The sequence below is a fragment of the Anthonomus grandis genome, chromosome 4 (genome assembly GCF_022605725.1).
Source record: "Anthonomus grandis grandis chromosome 4, icAntGran1.3, whole genome shotgun sequence".
In the NCBI taxonomy this organism is placed as follows: domain Eukaryota; kingdom Metazoa; phylum Arthropoda; class Insecta; order Coleoptera; family Curculionidae; genus Anthonomus; species Anthonomus grandis.
Genome location: NC_065549.1, coordinates 6503900 through 6518951, shown reverse-complemented (window position 1 = coordinate 6518951; position 15052 = coordinate 6503900).

Genomic DNA, 15052 nt, shown 5'->3' with positions numbered 1-15052 from the left:
TGTAAAAATGGCTATTGGAGGGAATCCATCAAACGGACTGATGTAAAAAATCGATCAAAGGCCAGAACTACGTTTGGATTTTGTATAGTTTCACATAATTTTTTTACAACAGTTTCGCCCAAAGTTTCGCTCCTTTCAACGTCGTCCTTGCCGCAATATACATTTGCATCATATGTAAATCCTGTTTTGGCATCACATCTAGACCATAATTTTATGCCTCTTTTCACAGGTTTTTGTAGCATATATTGTTTCAGTGAAGATCTTCCTTTGAAGCCCACCATGCTCTGGTCAATGCTTGTACAAACTTGTACTGTCGGATCGAAGATAGAAGCTCTTGTACATAGTAAATCTTACTGGCCTCTTCTGGCTTGACTCGATTATTGAAATAAAGCTTGGATAGTAAAAACAAACACCTGTTTTTGTATATGGCCGATTTGATGGCCTTGTTTCCCAAAGATGGATGCGATGACCAGTAATGGCGAAGTTTTGGCACCTTATTGAAACACATAACTAATGTGCAGCCAATAGTAATCATAATCTCCCCTGCATCAGTGAAAGTCGCCTGCTTTTTTTATTTTCTTTGTAAATTTTGATTCGCTGGTTTGTAGACTCAGCAATAAAAGTAAATAAACTTCGAGGATAAATTTTAGTGAATATGTCCAGCGGGGAGGCATTTGCAGCAATTGAAGGATGTATGATACATTGACTTTCATTTGGACATGCTAAGTCTTGGGACATAGGTATTTGTAGGTAATGACCAAATTATATTACCAGTTGTAACAGGAGTTTCAGCCTCTTGATCTGAATTTTCAGCGGAAATAACGCCGTCGTTGGGTTGGGTTAGGTTCTCCTTTGCATCATTTTCAATGTCTCCACTATCTTCGTCCGAAGTACCCGAGGGCTAATACAACTCGTCGGACTCTTCACTATTATGGAATGGGTCTTCTTCTGAGGAAGAGTCTTCATATGGGGTTTGCACCTCTTCTCCGGATGACAACTCTTCTAAATTGTCAGCAAGATCTTGAAGCTCTGCCCTAGTCAACTTCTTTCTTGACATACTGTAAAATACCATTGGGATATAAATCACCCTATCAGAAAACCCACTGGGACACATATATCCCATAGCCAAATATTACACCCAAAATGAAAAACCAAAACAAAAAAACCATTAAAATACTTTGCTATTATATATGCTGAACTTACCTAAACAGATTGTTTTCGTTGCTCTGTTGCATTGTCAACGTGCTCGCTTTTTGGCGTTTACAATCAGAATGACCTCCAAAAAGCGTGTCGCTACCTGTCGAAAAATTGTTAAAACCTTAAAATACCCGCTAATAACAATTTCCATTAAAAACGGGACAGATAGCGCCCCGCAGATGTTATGAAATGTATGTTGGGATTTATTTGTCCCATTGGAGCCGAAAGGGTTAAGGTGCAAACACGCTGACAACTTTAAAATAAAAGGCGAAAAAATAGTTTTTGTTTAAATAACCCACACTCATTAATAAACTGATAAAATTGAAAGAAATTTAAAACTTGCCGCTTGAAACTTTGTCTATTAACATTAAAAATGCTAACTAATGCAAACTTTAAAAAATGACTAGAAAAACATATTCTCAATTAGACTGTGTAATATGTGTAAATTTAAATCCTGAAAGTCTTGTATATGATAATAATATGTAGTTTGTTGTGATTTTGGTCTTGTGTTTTCTTATGTATTTATTATTAATATTTTAGTATGATATAAACTTTAATGCTTTACGCACCGCTTTTAAAAATGTTTGCTAAAATTGAATTTTTAATTGTAGTAGGTTTGATTAGGTTTAATTAGTTAGAAAAATGAGTTTTGTAACAATATTTCATTGTTTGGACTGTTTTCTTTTTTATTAGTTTCTACCAATAAATATCCCCGAGCGATCAGATTTATTATCCCAAGACCCCATTTTGGCAATATAGTTTTTATGAGACGACAATGAACGCTCCCCCGCAAGTCTCAATCTCCGTCCCAAGTATAGACGATCCATTACTTCAAATTACAACCCTCTGAATCATCAGAATCACATTGTCGAGTGATATTCTTAAATAAACGCCCGATCATGCATATTGCCCGCGCCGTTAAAAACCACTACGATACCATAAAGCTGCATATAGTCGTACCTAACCCATAGTACCGAGTCATCTCGGTGCACACGTGTTCTTTCGGAGCCGGACCGAGTTGCGTCTTCAAAGAAATCCTTTTTTTTCTCTCCGGTTTCTTATAGAGATGCCACCAATGGACCAACTGTCGCGAAAATGCCACGTCCGATAACGCAAGTTGATGCATGTTCGCGAACATGTGGCCACGGGAAATCCGATCCCGATGGTACTTTACCCGCGCAGATGGCCGCACTGACGTTTAAGGAAAACATATCAAATCGGTCAAAAACGTTCGTATTATTTATGACGGATTAAGTGTTGTCCGTTGGCTTTATAATTTAATATTCTATTCAGAATTTACTAGTCAGTTGGTAAAAGGTTCTTGTAAAGCAATGGAGAAAATTGAAAAATCTACTTTTTAGTTAAGGGGTGTAAAACATATTTTATTTTTATCATTTTATTATATTATATATTTCTTATTTTATATTTTAATATATGTATTCTCATTTAAAACAAAACTCTTTTAATGATCTATAATAATTCTATCTCAATTTAATTAATTCCATAATCAATTAATAACTTGATATATTTAAAATAACGTATATTGCTAAAGATCTCTAATATTCATTGAGTTAAGGGGACACCCAAAAATATTAATTGGGAGGCAGTCAGAAAGTAATGTTTGAGAGAAATGTGTGTAAGGTGGTGTGTTGGAAAAAGAGTTGTGTTTACTGGTTAAACCAGGCTGCTAAATTTAATAGTGGTGAATATGTGAGAAATAGTTGATCTTGAGTAGATATGTGGCCATTATGAGAAGTTTGTACAGATCTGTTTGCGCATCTTGAAGATGCCCGCACAAGTAGGTGTGAAAGCCTCTGTTCAATTAGGAACGAATGCGCAATTCCTCGAGTGCTGTCTGGTAAGACTGGGGGCCTTACCTGGGGCTCGATTGACACGAATAAACAGAAGGATATAGTAGAAATATATCCTTTGTCTAATTCGTTGAGATGCTTACTGTTTAGCGGCAGTGGAGCGTCTGGGGAAGCCCTTACTATTTTAGGTGACACTAGCTAGTCGTCAAATAAAGGAAGATAACATGTTTGACATATATATATATTGAAATGTGACATTATGTAAATTGATGTTGACTAAGATGATGCAAGGGAACGGAAGTTCCCCGGTGAGTATATTTATTATTGCCAAAAGTTGACAGAACAGTAAATATTGTTTTTTTTTATTATTTTTATGTGATGTTCGAGTTTATGTCTAACAATATAAGAAGGATGACTGTTGAGTGAATTTGCATTGTAGAGACCCATTGGCTAAGAACAACTCTGACAGGTAATAAACCACATTTTAAAGTGTATTTTACATTCAGGTGTGGGGTACTGCAATCGATTCACTCAACGGCATGTTTCAAAGGGATTTATTTATACCGATTCATAAAAATGTTATGAAAAACTTATCTAACTTTTTAAATTTTAATATATTAAAACCTTTAAGTTGAATGCTAAACCTATCTAATATTCATCCCATAATATGGCTTGAAATTTATTGCCTTATTTAGCTTACCAAAATAAACAAATAGCAGAGCATTTAGACCGAAAATAATATTAGGTTCCCGATAAAATTAAAGCTTTAGTTAAAATAAACATATTATGAATAAGATCTTTATTTCATAATAAGCCTTGATTAATAAAATGCTGATGCTTTAGTGTTCAATATTTTCGGTTACGCTCAATCATAAAAAAAAAAGAAAACGTATCCTGTATTTTATGAGTGGACCTATTGATTAAGAAATAAGGTTTACTTACACAGTCAAATCAAACCATTTTCGAAATAAACAAAGTTTTCGATGTAAAACGATACGCGACCGATTTTCTTTTAGTAAATAACGGCTTTATTCATTTTGTATTTTTGACAGTCTTGTTTATTTTACGTACTGTAAACAATTGTGATTTTAAGTTTTGAGGTGTTTTAATAATTTAACTTTTAATTTGTGTGTTTAGCGACAACAAAAAAAGTGGGGTAAGTTTATCTTGTTGCTGCCTGTTTTATGCCATTATAAATGTGTAATAAATACAGTGGCGTGTTTGGTTTAAGGATGGCTGAAGAAAAATCAATGGCTATTCAAAAGAGAAAAAAGATTCATGTTATAGAATCATCTTCAGATGAAGACGAATCGACACCTACTTCCAGCTCAATAAATTCAACCATGGGGAAGAAAATATAATTTCTAATTTAGCGGGTATGGTTGAAAATTTGGTTAAGACAATTGAACTGCAAACTAAGAGCAAAACAGTTAGAACTGATGAACAAAATTTACCAGCTAATATTCCACATTTTAATCCTGAAGATAAGGCTCTAACCGTAGCAAGGTGGTGTGACAGAATCGATGAATTGAAAAGTCTGTATAATTGGAGTGACGAGCGCACTAACTATAATGCTTTAACTAAGTTGGAAGGACTTGCAAAAACCTGGTATCGTGGGCTGCCATCAGTAAATTTTACCTGGGAAGAATGGAAACTAAAATTTAAAACAGCGTTTCCATCAAAGCGTGATTTTTGCCGTGGCATACAAGAAATGATGCAACGGACTAAGCAGAGGCACGAATCATACATCACTTATTATTATGAAAAGGAAGTCTTATTAAATCAATGCAAGATAACTGGGGAAGATGCAGTCTCGTGTCTGATGGAATTCCCGACCCCAGTGGTACAGGTAGCTGCTCGAGCCAAAGATTGTCAAACACCGGAAGCTCTACTTAATTATCTTAGAACTTGTGAGTTAACGCATCCTGGTACTTCGGGACGATTTCAAAATATAAACTACCTACCTAACCAACATTTTAATCATGGAGTCAAACGATTTGCTAAAAAACCCTGGATTCCAACTGGTGGAGTCTCTGATGATACTGACAATCATAGCGGTGAAGATGGTGTACCGCTACCTTCAGATTCAGATTAGGTTGCGGGGGCGCAACATCTTGTCAGGTTGGCCGAATGTAAAACATATTTTATTTTTATCATTTTATTATATTATATATTTCTTATTTTATATTTTAATATATGTATTCTCATTTAAAACAAAACTCTTTTAATGATCTATAATAATTCTATCTCAATTTAATTAATTCCATAATCAATTAATAACTTGATATATTTAAAATAACGTATATTGCTAAAGATCTCTAATATTCATTGAGTTAAGGGGACACCCAAAAATATTAATTGGGAGGCAGTCAGAAAGTAATGTTTGAGAGAAATGTGTGTAAGGTGGTGTGTTGGAAAAAGAGTTGTGTTTACTGGTTAAACCAGGCTGCTAAATTTAATAGTGGTGAATATGTGAGAAATAGTTGATCTTGAGTAGATATGTGGCCATTATGAGAAGTTTGTACAGATCTGTTTGCGCATCTTGAAGATGCCCGCACAAGTAGGTGTGAAAGCCTCTGTTCAATTAGGAACGAATGCGCAATTCCTCGAGTGCTGTCTGGTAAGACTGGGGGCCTTACCTGGGGCTCGATTGACACGAATAAACAGAAGGATATAGTAGAAATATATCCTTTGTCTAATTCGTTGAGATGCTTACTGTTTAGCGGCAGTGGAGCGTCTGGGGAAGCCCTTACTATTTTAGGTGACACTAGCTAGTCGTCAAATAAAGGAAGATAACATGTTTGACATATATATATATTGAAATGTGACATTATGTAAATTGATGTTGACTAAGATGATGCAAGGGAACGGAAGTTCCCCGGTGAGTATATTTATTATTGCCAAAAGTTGACAGAACAGTAAATATTGTTTTTTTTTATTATTTTTATGTGATGTTCGAGTTTATGTCTAACAATATAAGAAGGATGACTGTTGAGTGAATTTGCATTGTAGAGACCCATTGGCTAAGAACAACTCTGACAGGTAATAAACCACATTTTAAAGTGTATTTTACAGGGGGTGGTCAGTTATCCTAATGAGCCTGAGATAATCATTGGTTCCTATGAGGTGATTTTTTCATGATCATCATGGGATTCATAAGATAATGGAACCAGCTTTTCTTCCAATGATGAACTTTTCTGGATATTTTCTAATTTGTGGTAGACATTCAGATACGCTGGGTGCGGTCTTACAATGGGCTAAGTTTTTTTTATTATAACATAATGACCTCATTATATGATTATCAGATTATCCCCATCATATTAAATCATACTTTTCACACATTTGTACAAGGTGGCCTAAATGTGAGGAAGATCTCGGATTCGCCAAAGCTGCAGTAGTTCTTGACATCAGGAAAATTCGTCAATAGTGATGTTAGTGACACTCTTGAGGTTAATAGTTTTTTAATTCCAGGAATTTCTTCTTTTCAAGTTAAGTCAAGAAAGATTTACTTAATTGAATGGTTTTGTATTTATCGTAATTTCTATTTCTTGAATTAAGGCATAGATTTTGAGATTTAGTAATAGTTTTGTAGACATAAGACTTCCATGGTGGACACAACATGGGCTAAATAAACGCAGATTATTTAGATACTTAAAAATTATTATTTACTTGAATGTTAACCGGTCTTTGTGTTGAAAATGTATTAATTTAATTTGATCAGTTTTCTGTAATAAAATTGATTTGCATATACAGGGTGTAAATAAATAGATGCTAAAAAATTCAGGAGCTGATTCTTGGGTAAATTTTAAGAAAAAAACTTTATATGAACGTAAGTCCTCAAAGTCCTAACTTTTGAGATACCGGGTGGTAAAGATTGAAGAAAAATATGTGTTTTTTTACAATACCCGTGAAACCCCTGTAGATATATTAGTAATATTTGGTATGCATTTTCTATGCATCCAAAGGCATTTTCTGAGGCTCACTATTTTTTTTTAATTTGTATCAGTGACGTTCGTGCAATGTTTAAAGTAAATATATAGACTACGAGAAATTGGAACTTTTCAACCAAGAAAGCATGATTGTGGTCGCCAACGCGTTATTAGAACACCGGAATTGGAAGAAGCAGTAGGGTAAGGTATCCTAATTTGGACCACTTTTCAAACATCTATTGTATTACACATGTTAATAAATATTTCAAAATTTTATTATAAAAATCATTTTTTTCATTACTGTTTATATTCCAAAAATTCACAAATAATAGATACATGGTACTTTATAATATTTTATTTTTCAAATGAAAAAAATATAAACAAAAGTCCAATTTGGAATACCGGTATCCTTAATTGGACCATTAGTGCCCTAAATTGGACCGATGTTAAAACCTATATTTAAACATGAGGAACGCGAAAAAAGATATATATTAGCATAACATAAACTAATATTCAACGTTTTTTAACTGATAAACGTAACCTAAATATAAAAAATCTTTATTATTATGTAATATTAAAAATCATAATCTTAAGTTTTACAGTTTAAACAATAAAATATCTTAGTTTTTAGCGATACATTGACACATTTTGCATGAAACCAAATTTTACATTTAAGACACTGGATCATTTCTTCGACTGATTCAGACTCGCATATTTCACAATACCAGCTGTCCGATTTAGCTCCACCTAATTTTGCTACCTTTTTTTTATCACTAATCTTTGAAAATTTTAAAGTTGTTTTAACCGATTTTGCTTTAGATGTCTTAGCTCTTGCTTCAAGTTCGTTTTTGTACGGGGAACTAGTCAATTCAACTGCGTCCTGGGTGCGGCAAACTTTTGATGATTTTGATTTTTTTATAGGTAACGGCAAAATATCCTGGACTGAAATATTTAGGAAAGTTGATGCTGCTCTCTTCGTTCGTAATCCTTGCGACCCAACGACTTGCGCCAATGGAATATTATCTTCTTCAGAAGAGGATGCCTCCTGTTGGGATTCATGGTTAGAGTTTGATGCACTGTCAAACATCATTGAAGCTGCAAAATCAGATTCTTTAAAAACATTTTCATCTATAGGCCAAATGCCACTAGCACGAAAAGCGTTCTGTGCGTTTCTCACTGTTGCAGCAAGCCCATAAGCCTCTCCAATTATCCCGGAAACCTGAAACATTGATACAGTTCGACCCACGTTATTTCGCAACCATTTTTGAATACATTGTCCATAAAATCTTTGAAAGGCTCTGAAAAATCCAACATCCAACGGTTGGAGTCTGTGTGTTGTGTGACTTGGTAACTGCAACAACCTAATTCCATTATCCCTGGCAATTTGTAGAGCTTTTAGGTTTTTGCTGTGGGTGCTGTGGCCGTCCAACAATAACAAAACAGGGGCCTCAGGGCTTGGCTTAACTGTTTCAATGAAATGTTTAAGCCATGTCACAAAAAGATCGCTACTGATATATCCAGTATCGCTAATAGTAACAATGCTGCCAGGCGGAGCACCTAATGAAAGTTCCTCTTAAAAATTATCATGGGTGGTACAAACTGCCCTGCTGCACTTGCACAACAAACCACAGTAGTATTTGCCCCCCTCTCTCCACTAGAAATGTTCCCAATTTGATGTTTTCCCTTCTTGGCTAATATTTTCTGACATTGCCGTTGTACGGTTGAGCAGCCTGTCTCGTCGACGTTGAATATGCGTGTGGCGGACAATTTATCCTCTTCACCGATTTTTTTTTAAAGTTCATGGAATTTATTAACTCGTACTTTGCTAAATCCTGCAGCCCTTGCCATTGATGTTTTCTCAGGCTGCCGTAACGATATTTCTTTATGTCTTGACATGAAACCATAATACCACTTTTTGCCTGCCATACGTTTATCTGTGTTGAAATTGTGTTTCAAATTGTTTCTTGTTGCCAATTCAAATGCCACTTTGCGGACGTCTCGTATGCCCATCCCGAACATTCGCTCTTCGAAAATCAAAATATGCCTAGCCAATTCTGCTTCAACATTGAATTATTTGCCCGTTTGTTTTTCTCGTCGAGATGTCTTTTTAGTGTAGCTTTAGGTACTTTAAACAACCTTGCACATAAGAACCATTACGAAAAGCGGAAATAGCACTGCTTAATTCTTCTGTGCTCCACTTGCCGTATTTACCACGTGATGACATTCTGAAAAAAAAATATTAAGAACTAAGTAAATGGAAGTGGTTGCCTAAATTGGACCGGTCCAATTTACAAGTCAATTGCTGTCCAATTTAGGAACCTCGTTCTCAAAACTAAACAATATCAAATTTCACCCACAACGGATTTTACCAATTTGGAGGTTAGGTCACTAAAATGACCCCTAAACTATGGCCTCTTTAATGAATCTTGAGAAATAATAATATTATAAATGTTGTGATTACTTACTTGAACGGTAAGTACTAGTATATTTGTATCGGAAGTTAAAAAATCACGAAAACACTAATATTTCCTCAACCGTTGTTTACAGACGCACACGTGTTGAAACTCTAACAGTTTTCGAGGTGTAGTTTTAGTTGGCATTGACAGATGGCGCCACTTGTTGTCGGTTTGCTCAAATCTTCAAAGGTCCAATTTAGGAGCCGGTCCAATATAGGCAACCCTACCCTACTTAATTTAATTGATGAACAACCTGACACCAGTACTAGAAAGTCTGCAGTTACATGTCAATCATATGATAGTATGGACTATTTTAAAAGATCAATTATTATATCCATATCACGTACAACCATATCGAGTCCATGCTCTATTACCACGAGATTTTCCTAGGCGTCTTGAATTTTCTCGTTGGATGTTAAAAGTCATTGAGCAAAACCCTCAGTTTTTAAGGCAGATTCTGTTTACCGACGAAGCTAATTTTTCCAGAGAGGTTTTAACTACCATAATAACCACATTTAGGCAGATGAAAATCCCCACGCCATAGTTGAAGCTCATCACAACAACAATTTTCTCTAAATGTATGGGTTGGAATCATTGGAGACCACCTTATTGGCCCACATTTTCTACCACAGAGATTGAATGGGGAAACATACACTCATTTTCATGGTCATCTCATTTTTAAAAATTATTTAATTTCTTTTTCTTTCATTTGGTTTAAAACAAAAATTATAATCACATCTAAACATTAATAATAAACTTAATACATTTAGGTAGATGGATTTTATTTTTTTAATCGAATACGCAACTTCGAACAAAAGAAATCAAATTTGCTCAGAAATAAATGAGAATTACAAAAACAAACAAAAAATTAACAAAAAGTGGTGTACCTTTTTCATAAAAAATATTTAGTTTAAGCCTTACACGAACATCACTGGTATAAATTAAAAAAAATCAGTGAGTCTCAGAAAATACATTTTGATGCATAGAAAATGCATCAAATTTTATTAAAATATCTACAGGACTTTTACAGGTATTATAAAAAAAAAAATTTTCTTCAATCTTTACCACCCGGTATCTCAAAAGTTACGCCTTTTAGGACATACGTTCATATAAAGTTTTTTCTTCAAATTTACCCAAGAATGAGCTTCTGAATTTTTTCGCATCTATTTATCTACACCCTGTATATTCATTTAAAATTTTGCAAACTACCAACAAAAATGTCAAGATTGTCTATTTCTTTGTCACAATCTAAACCTAGGACAAAACTATCATGTAAGTATCCCTTGTGTAAGAATATCGATTTTAATAATTGTCTAGGCACTTATAAAAATAAAGGTTTGTTCACATTTTCTATAAACCCAAAGAAAGCATGGATGAAGGTATGTTAGGTCAGTCCATGATAAGGATTGCAATAATTTTAAACTTTCTTCCGACCATTTTTCTGCTTCAAATTATAATAACCCTTTATCCCTCTTAGTCGAGGCTTAGGTCGGATGCAATTTCAGGGTCTCCTTTAAGTCATCAGGTTCTGACCACTTTATTGATAATGAAATTCAAGTTGCAAGTTCAGAGATTGTAGACGCTAGTGGTATATCCACTTCAGCTATCTTGATTAGGTTGTGTCCAGTCAACCAAAAAATCAACAAAACTCTTATCAGGTTATGTCCACCATCAATGCTATCATGGAACTCTTGGTCCAATATTCCTACAAATTTTATTGATAAATATTCTTTTCTCTTAGAACATAAAAACGGTATTCTTGCTAAGGCTGGTCTTTCAAAGGATCCACCATGAGCATTATTAACTTTTTATAATGATGGAAGATTTAAGTTTATAGAAAAGAATCTTAGTAAAGTGACTAAAAAATTCATTAACTCTCATTTGCTAATTGCAAATTGTCCACTTTGTGGTCGCAGGTAGTCAATAGAAGACAAAGCCTTTCCCCTTTCAATTCTTAAGGCAGTCAATGGCTTTACAAGTTTTTAAGGTACTTTTTCCAATTACCATCTCTAACAACTCTTGAGAATTCTATACTCTTCGATATACCTTGCAATTGGCGACAAATCAAACCGATTTTGGAACACCTAAAATTGCAGTCAGAATCTATTAGTGAACTAAATTATTGTTGTACCTGAAGGTTTGATGAAATAATTCTCTCTTAAGTTCCGGACTTTTTTTTAAGAAAAATCAAGTCAAGGAATTCAAGCTCTTGTATTTATGTTCATGATTAGATCCTATGTTTTTCCACAACATACAGTTAAGACAGAGATTTTAAAAACCTAATAAATAACTGCATTAAAGATTTGGAATGAAGGTCGGTGCAACTATTTGTGATCAAGGTATACTAATATAACCACTATAAATGAGTACACTGACAACAAGCCATATCATCATATTTTTAGTTAATAGGCAATCTACTTCTATAAAATGAATTGTTGTTAAACAACTAGTTGAACACTATAATAACTATAACATATATAACATATCTATGTATATATAGTGTCTTTTACTACTCTATATTTTATTATTTCATGAAGAACTTCACATCTTCAATTTTTTGACCTGAACGAATGCAGACTATGCCAGCAACTTATGATATCCTCTATAGGAATTTTATATATTTATATTGATAGTGATTGTTGAGATATATTGAAGTATATTTTTTGTTATTTGTTGTATTTTATTTTATATTATTAAAGTACGTTTCACTTAATACTTTTTTGTTATGTTTAACTTAAGAAGAAAACAATAAAATATGATTTACACAGAATCAAATGTTGGGGTTTTCACGCTCTTTTGGACACAAGTTCGGACAAATTTCCTATTTTTAACTTTTTTATTAATTATTTATTTAGTGCAGTCTTTGGGATACAAACATATTCAAGACTCTTATTATGATATTGGAATACTTGAAATGTATTTTGTATTTTTACCCCCCGAAGCATAAAATCATACAGTTAAGTTTAATTTTTATACATGTAATCTAAATAAACATTATGACTGAAGGCACCTTCTTTTTTGCATATGACATACATGTGTCAATATTTCTTGTAGTAGAAAAAGTGTAAAACTGCTTAATTGGTACAAAGCTAAATTTACAGGTTACATTCTCTACATGTTTGCCTTATTTAGGAAACTACATTCAATTGCACAGTCGACCTGCCAGGTGACTGCTTGGTTATAATAGATTTCTATAAAAAGAGTTTGTATTTTTTGTGTAAATTCTCTTTACATTTTTTGTAACTTAAGAAAAGTAAATGTGTTGGCAAGAACAAGTATTCATAACACTAATCTCTTTAAATCGAGTGGAGTACACATAAATTGTTACATTTAGAAGAACTTAAGTGGACTTAGAATTCGAATTTCCCGCGCTTAATTGAATTCAAATTTGGCGCCGGATTTGATCACGCTTTCTTTTAAATCTGATTGGTTAAACAGGTCGCCAATAGTTATGGATTTTAAATGTCAAAATTAGTTTGAATTATTGCACCTTTAGTAGAGGGCGAGAGAATTTCTTTCCGTTAATAAGGCAACCCGCATTTCTCTATATTTGTGTTTTGTGGGTATAGACGACATTTTTTATTTAGCAAACTTATGTATTTTATTTTATTTATGATCTATTTAATTGTTTCCGATAATATTTGAATATCATTAATTTTAATTAATTTTAAGGTATCTGTGTTTTTTTTAACATAACCGTCTGATGTGAGCATGGCTTTTGACGTTTAAATGACCTCAAGCTCCTTAATTCAAAATGGCGGCGTGACTTTAACTGTTTCGGTTTTTAGAACCAAATAAATTCAAATGTAAACGCTTTATTTACCTTCTTTGTCCGATAGATTTTTATTGTCATAAGTCTCTCTTTCTCGTATAAAGGGTACTGAAATAGTTCATTTTTATTCAAAATTAATCAATGCTTATGGCGGTAGTGAAATTATGTTTCTGACGTTTAAATGACTGTTATTAAAATTTTCAAAATGGCGAATGGGCGCCATTGTAGACAAAAAAACGATAAAAAGAGTCTACGGCGGCCGAATTACTCCTCAGATCTGAAACATAATGGCGACTTCTTTCATTCTATATGATGGTGATTTATAACACTTCTTCGTATATTTCCATATAGGTAATCCTTTTAACTCCCTTTTCAATGATGTAGCACACTTGCATTTTAACATTTCGAGGGTCAAATTATCAACCCATCTAACGGAAAAACTACAACTAACGGATACGTTACGGATAAAAGACAATATTATAAATATATTATTAAAAATATCAATTATCTGAATGTGTCATTTATGACAGTGACAATGACAGCTGTCAGTTTTGAAAGAAAAACAAACCACTTTCAGCGCCATCTCTTGTACTCTTCTCGAACTGGTGTTAATGAGCGATCTAACGAAGGTTTTTCAAAATAAATAGTTGCATAAGTAAACCCACTGCGGCGCTGCAAGCAAGCTCTTAAACAACTAAATATTCTCCATATACATTAAAATCACACCTATATACACCCAACAAACCCTTTTTAACATAAATGCATATTCAAGAGACGAACTTTATGTATAGAGTGGCTCCCTGAATAGGCAATACACAATTTAAAATAGGTGTAGGCTAGGTGGAAAAGAAAGAAAAGCGAATAACAGAGGACGACGCGACGGCAGGAGTTTGTATTGTTTCCCGTTCGGGCTTGCGACAAACTGGCGCCACGGATCGACTAAAGAATTTTAAACAGGCCGTCGTAAATCACCATTTTGAAATGTCAATTGTTTAGTCAGTGAGAAAGGTATGCAACTTTTATTAGATTTGCACAGGTAGAGCGGCCCGTGTAGACGCCGGGCGGCGGGAATTAGCTACGGTTGGTATTTAAATTAATAGTAACGTATTTTAGAATTCTGGGAGAAATTTAAGAATGTAACTAAGCTGACGGAACTGTAGGCAACAATATCAGTAATAATTTATAAAGATATTAAGAACTGCTGTACAACTCATTAATAAACTATTAATTAAAGTGACCTAGGTTTGTCAAATTATATGCTATTGGCGCCACCTATTACCGATCCAGCTAACTATTATGGGGATTTGTGCAAGCACGGGCACGGCGCTATCTGTTATTGATTCCTTTAACGAAACTTAAATTGCTTGAATATACATTAGATGGCAGCACTATAAAACCTGTAAAGCGCCATCTATTAATAGCGTGTTAAAGTAATGTGGTTTAATGAACTATTATATAGTGCCATCTTTTGTTGATTAACGTAAGTAATATGGATTAATGCACTAAGAATTTTCTGCAATATTTATGCACCATCCAATCGTTGCCCGTCAAACGGGTTGCCTATAAGAACTGTTCAATTAACATATCTGTTCATTTGACAATTGACTTTTTTTTGATATATGTGAATATCTTATAAGGTGTGTCTTTTTCACTTCAGCTTTTGTGGCAACAAAAACTATTATCAACTGATTTTGGGGTTCGTAGTCCCTTTTATTACACATATATTTTATTATACAACTGGTCGCCTGGACAGAATTTTATTATAAAGTCTTGTAAATTCAAATCCATTTATTTATGCCAAAATGACAGAATTAATGTACATACCTATATGTCACAATAATGAAAAACACATTAGTTTTTCTGCCCAATATTTAAAATAAAAACAAT